We start from the raw sequence: 6,374 nt of genomic DNA on the forward strand, positions 1-6,374 counted from the left end.
TTTCCAGTTCCTGGTCACCAGGACAGGGTGGGATTTGCTAACAGCTGCTCGAGCGCCTCCGAAAAAGACCTCACAACTCAAGAGCAGTACTAAGAGGAGGGTATTCCATTAACAATGGTCGCCGCGTCTACTCATGCTGCACTATAGGGTAAAGCCGAGATAGATGCCCCACTTTTTGAAATAGTCATGTAATTTTAAAAATATTGATTTTTTACGAATAATTTCTATTAATGTAGTTAGCTCAGTCCTTTATGTTTAATTAGTATACATTTTTTTTAACCTATCAAATACAGATTTTGCAGAAATTCGTTTTTCGTAGAACCTTTTTTTGGAGGATAGATGCCTACCTGTATGGATAGTTGCCCCACCAAGAAAATACTGAGTAGGATAGATGCCTGCAGTGCAGGATAGTTGCCCTTTATACCGTGTAAACGAAAAAACCAAATATTAAAAAGTTCTATTCCTAAAGCAATTGTCTCCAAGAAACATGGGTCATAATAATACAAAATATTTAGTTTTTTTTTTTTTTTTTGTATTTTTAATGTTTATAATTAGAAGATAATTCTCATATCACACAAATGGTCATAATTAAATTTTTAAAGCGTTTGTTTACTAAACTACAAAATTTTAAGTTTCAACATGCATTATCATATTTTTTTATTAAATAAAATTTTACAAATATTTATTCAACAAAAATATAAATTCTTAATTGTTTATAAAATATTCACATTAAGTGCCAATGTGTACATTGCAAAATCATATTTTTTTATATTAAAATAACACAATAAAGATATCTTTATTATTTTGTCCATATGAAGTTAAACTGGATAGTGCTTTTAATTTTCCACATCTTCGACATCATTTCTGAAAAACACGTTTCATGAAGCTAGTTCTGAAACATTAAACATTGAATCCAGTCAGATTGCGAATTCGTATTTTTATAGTTTTCAAAACATTCAATGCAGATATTTTTACGTGCGTTTTAGGTATCCCTTAGTTATCCCTTAGATTTCTTTAGGGGCCAATCTATAGTTTTATTTCCTTTCATTTTATAGTTAAGTGGATTGTCTTCATCTTCGCTGCTTGAACTGTAAATCATTTGTTTGTGTTTTATGTTTTCGTGGCATATTTCTGCTGTATTCTGAAATAGCAGAGTATGGAGGGATAGATTGCCCCTAAGGGCACCTATACCCCAAAAAATCAGGGCAACTATCCTTTATGATAAGGATAGATGCCCAATTTTTTTGTAAATAAATTATAAATATAATAGCATTTATTTACACCTAGATGCAGACTCAATAAACCAATATATTCACGTAGTAAAAAATATAATGGAATTTTAGACTAATTATAAAGTTATACTACGCTAAATACTAACCTTTAAATCTTTGACGTGTTCGTGAAATTTCGCGCGGAGAAAATTTGATGCACGAGGAAAACACTTCGTCATCACGCGATTGTCAAATGGTACATAAGGTATAGGGTGACTGTGGTTCCTACTTATTCAATTAATTTTTTGTCACGAGTGCGGGAAGTTAGGTTTTTAGAATATGAGGCATCTATCCCGCTGTGGCATCTATCCAGGTTTTACCCTATTCTTCTTTTCGGCCATTTGGTCTGATATTAACACAATAGTAATTTGATTTCAAAATCAAACCTTTTATTGGACCAACTAAAATAAATTTAACTTAAAACGTATTCATTATTAAGTGCATGATTTGCATTCTCGAAGCCGTGTAAGGAAAAATGACATTCATAAACATTAGCTCGCGTTTTCTATAAAACATTCCATTTTACATATCCTTATCGTGTTCTATGAGGTTGTATTATAAAATAATTTACATAATTTATTTATGATTTACTTGTCAAGATTGATTGCTAGATCTCTTTATCTGATTATTTAAATGATAATAATATTGAATGTTGGCATTTTAACGTAATTTATTATATTGGTGACCCACGGATATTTGGCATTATAAATATGATATATTAAATGGTTAAATCGCGGCTCACTTTGAGCCATCAGAAGTTTGTAAATCATGGGCATAAAGGCAAAAATGATGGGTTTGCAGTACCCATTCGCGGGCGTTCATAGTGTCGTCTTTATACATAGGATTGGTAAGATAATAGATATTATTACATTAATATCTGGGTGGTATGCACAGATCTGGGATCTAGAAACAACTGCAACATTCAACACAAAATAGCTGCAGCGTGGCAAAAGTGGAGAAAATTAACTGGAGTCACCTGCGACAAGTAGATGACTGTCAAACTCAAGGATTTGACTCTGATGACTGATTGGCCTTATATAAGACCAGTAGCAGTATATAAGACTCACAGCCCACCTGATGTTAAGTGGTTACTGGAGCCCATATACATCTACCACGTAAATGCGCCACCCACCTCGAGATATAAGTTCTAAGGTCTCAGTATAGTTACAACGGCTGCCCCAGCTTTCAAACCGAAACGCATCACTGCTTCACGGCAGCAACAGGCGGGGTGGTGGTTCCCGTGCGGGCTCACAAGAAGATTTAAAATGTATTGTAGATTGTGTTTACTCAAGTTGTTTGACGCGCGGAATTTGTCGAGCGAACGTCGGGTCATTAGGCTGCTTCTCGTTACATTGCTGGTTTACTGAGTATTATTAACTCAAAAGACAAGCTAATTTAGTCCAAGTTTAATAAATGAATATTATTTTCCATTTTACGTTAATGCAGTCTCGACTTCAGGAACGAACTCAACACATTCAATATAAAAGTCTAGTTATCCAATAGTCTAAAGTTTACTTAATAATCTAAATACATTCTCATAAGATCTTAGGAACCGGAAACCATGTGACATAGACATGAACTCTTTTTATCTTCGAAAAGGTTTCTTATTCTTTTTTTTTCTGACTAGACCTGACTGTTTATTTGGAGTTGACTTTCTTCCTCATCGATTAATATTATATAGGTGACGTAATGTCATACGTGCATAAATTATTATTCATTTTCTTCTGGGCTTAGGTATTTAATTTACAGTTTAAAAATTTCGTTATGTAAGGCTGGGTACGTCAGAGATGTTATGTTTTTTTTAATTGATTTGAGTACAATATAAGATGGGCCGTGGACTCCTTTTCCCGTGTTCGTAATTCAGAAGAGAAAAAAAACACGAATATTTGTGACATTAAGCCGTAAAAGTGTTTTAGCCACAAGATTGCAAAACTTGTATTCCGACTAATAATTAATAATCATTATTAACTAATACAGTATCCTAGCATGGCGTGCTAATTAATACGTGTTATTAAAATTATTTTATCTGATTAGTCTCACTGTAGATTTAGATACACGTAATTTGGTGTTATTGTTCGTTTTATTTTTATCGTAATCAGTAATGTAATTAAAATAATGTATTCATCAACGTGAGTAATTAAAACTAATATAAATTAACAAAGTTAGTCATTTTTATTTTTTGTATTCTATTTTTATACCACACTAGCGACCCGCCCTCGCTTCGCTTCGGAAACATTAAAACACACATGAAACCAAAAAAATAAAATAAAAAAAGTAGCCTATGTTCATCAGGGACAATGTCGGCTTCTAATGGAAAAATAATTTTTCAAATCGGTCCAGTAGTTTCGGAGCCTATTCGAAACAAACAAACAAACAAATCTTTCCTCTTTATAATATTAGTATAGAAGTATAGATATTGTTATAGTAATAATTATTATTGTTTTGTATAACATATTACTGATGCTCTCAAAAGAAAACAAATAAAAGAGTGCTACAAAAGTCTTTTTTGTTTGGATATTTGTGTCAATTTTTTCCCTACCTTTTCGATGGTAGCCTAAGGGGCTATTCCAGCTAACAGGCTCAACCTGAGAGAATTTGCTGACAAAAGCCCTAACAAGAGTAATGCTTCGCCGAATCTACCATCGGATCCGAATCGCGACCCACTGAGATGATCCGAAGGGAAATTAAGTTGGTTGTGTCTATGGATTAGTTTGCTCGTTGAACTCTTGCTCGACGATGCAGATGACTTGTGCTTGAAGAGCTTAAAAGCACCGAGAGTGGATCCGGGGGATCCGACAAGACGTGTTTCGCGTGATGGCGGCTTTGCGTTGCCCCTTCGCCTGGATCGGAAATGCTACAAATATGTAACTTATTTTATATATTTTTTATTAAAAAAAAAATATGCTTAGATGGGTGGACGAGCTCACAGCCCACCTGGTGTTAAGTGGTTACTGGAGCCCATAGACATCTACAACCTAAATGCGCCACCTACCTTGAGATATAAGTTCTAAGACCTCAGTATAGTTACAACGGCTGCTCCACCCTTCATTCCGAAACGCATTACTGCTTCAAGGCATAAATAGGCAGGGTGGTAGTACCTACCCGCGCGGACTCACCAAAGCTCCTACCACCAGTAAAATTGTAGTGTTATTTAAGTTTCTATATATTATTAAATCTTGATTTTCGTCAACAAATATTCTTATTTTTAAAGTCTCGGGTCATTTGTTTACACAATTACAAAGAGACACAAAATTCCGGTTTATAAAGTTTTTATTAGTTGTTGCATTCTTTTTTTTTCCAGTTCATTATGCGATCGTCACTAAAAGCGACGCAGGTCCTAATGATTGATCGATAATTTAATTAAGAAATAAGTAAAAGGCATGTTAATTTTAATATAGATTTACGCTCACAAAAAACCCTTCCATTTGATTAATGTCTGTAATATATCTATTGCGTTTATTGTGATCTTATTTCATCTTTTTCGTTATTCGACACGAAGCGTTTTTAGGAGTCAGCTTATGTGTAGTTTTAAAAATTACATTTTGTTTGCGCTAATTGAAGGTGATGGTGCTTGCTTCGTTAGTACAAATAATAATCTGTAAACGATAAAGACAATAAAACCTATAGTTTAGATAATAAACATAATACATTCGGAAGTCGTCGTGGCCTAAGAGATAAGACGTCCGATGCACTCGTGTTGAGCGATGCACCTGTGTTCGAATCCCAGGCGGGTACCAATTTTTCTAATGAGTTACGTACTCAACAAATGTTTACGATTGACTTCCACGGTGAAGGAATAACATCGTGTAATAAAAGTGAAACCCGCAAAATTATAATTTGCGTAGTTTCTGGTGGTGTGAGTCCTCCCACCTCTTGTGAGTCCGCGCGGGTAGGTACCACCGCCCTGCCTATTTCCGCCGTGAAGCAGTAATGCGTTTCGGTTTGAAGGGTGGGGCAGCCGTTGTAACTATACTGAGATCTTAGAACTTATATATCAAGGTGGGTGGCGCATTAACGTTGTAGATGTCTATGGGCTCCAGTAACCACTTAACACCAGGTGGGCTGTGAGCTCGTCCACCCATCTAAGTAATAAAAAAAAAACAATTAATTAATAACAAGTCAAACCAAAAATTGTTTAAACTATTTTTCATTAGGATATTAGGCCTAAATTAGTGTCATCGATCCTTGACACGTTTTTAAATCTTTATTCAAGTTAATCGAACGTCTTGCTGTTTGTGTAAATTCCTTGTAGTGAACTTATGTGTTTATACATGTACATCTATATGTATTACTGGTGGCAGGTCCTCTTGTGAGTCCGCTCGGTAGGTACCACCATCCTGCTTATTTCTGCCGTGAACCAGCAAGTGTGGAGCAGCCGTTGTAACTATACTGAGACATTAGAACTTATATCTCAAGATGGGTGGCGCATTTACGTTGTAGATGTCTATGGGCTCCAGTAACCACTTAGCACCAGGTGGGCTGTGAGCTCGTCCATCCATTTAAGCAACAACAAAAAACATATTAATAGCGAAAAGATTTATAAAAGTACTAGTAGATATTCTTGGATTAACCTGCTCCCCGTTACTAGATCTTCAAACTTATCCAGTCGACTTGATACTGCCACTAAATATTTAGGTTATTGGAGAGTAGAATTTTTAAATTAAGACGCAAAAGATTAATGTTATGTTTTGCAAGATTCTATGACTGTTCCATCATGCCGGTTTCATCGTGTATCAGCAGCCGAATGATGTGGTTACAACGTAAATGCCGCCACCAACCTCAAGACATGAGTTCTAAGGTCTCAGTTTTTACAGTACAACGGCTGCCCCACTCTTCAAACCGAAACGCATTACTGTTTCACAGCAGAAATAGGCAGGGTGGTGGTAGGTACCCGTGCGGACTCACAAGAGGACCTACTTACTACCAGTAATTACGCAAAGAAAGTGGCAAGAAATTTACGACACGAAACCCAAGCGGCTTAATAATAGAAAAACAGCGAAATCTTAAGAATAAATATCAGCCGTATAGGCTGTTTCTAATTGTTATGGACAAGAAACACTAATTTAATTCAGTTCGTAATTAAACTTGAGAAACTTGAATTTT

General features: G+C 35.4%; 1 long non-coding RNA gene across 1 annotated transcript; it reads right to left on the minus strand.

Annotated features, from left to right (window-relative positions):
• Positions 1-640: 640 nt before the first annotated feature.
• LOC134200274 (uncharacterized) lies at positions 641-1,115 on the minus strand. Its single transcript, XR_009975098.1, has 2 exons — positions 976-1,115; positions 641-892 (listed from the first exon to the last, which is right to left on the minus strand). It is a non-coding gene; the product is annotated as an uncharacterized LOC134200274 (long non-coding RNA).
• Between the last annotated feature and the right edge of the window lie 5,259 nt (positions 1,116-6,374).

Source organism: Bombyx mori, chromosome 15, assembly GCF_030269925.1.
Source record: "Bombyx mori chromosome 15, ASM3026992v2".
Taxonomy (NCBI): domain Eukaryota; kingdom Metazoa; phylum Arthropoda; class Insecta; order Lepidoptera; family Bombycidae; genus Bombyx; species Bombyx mori.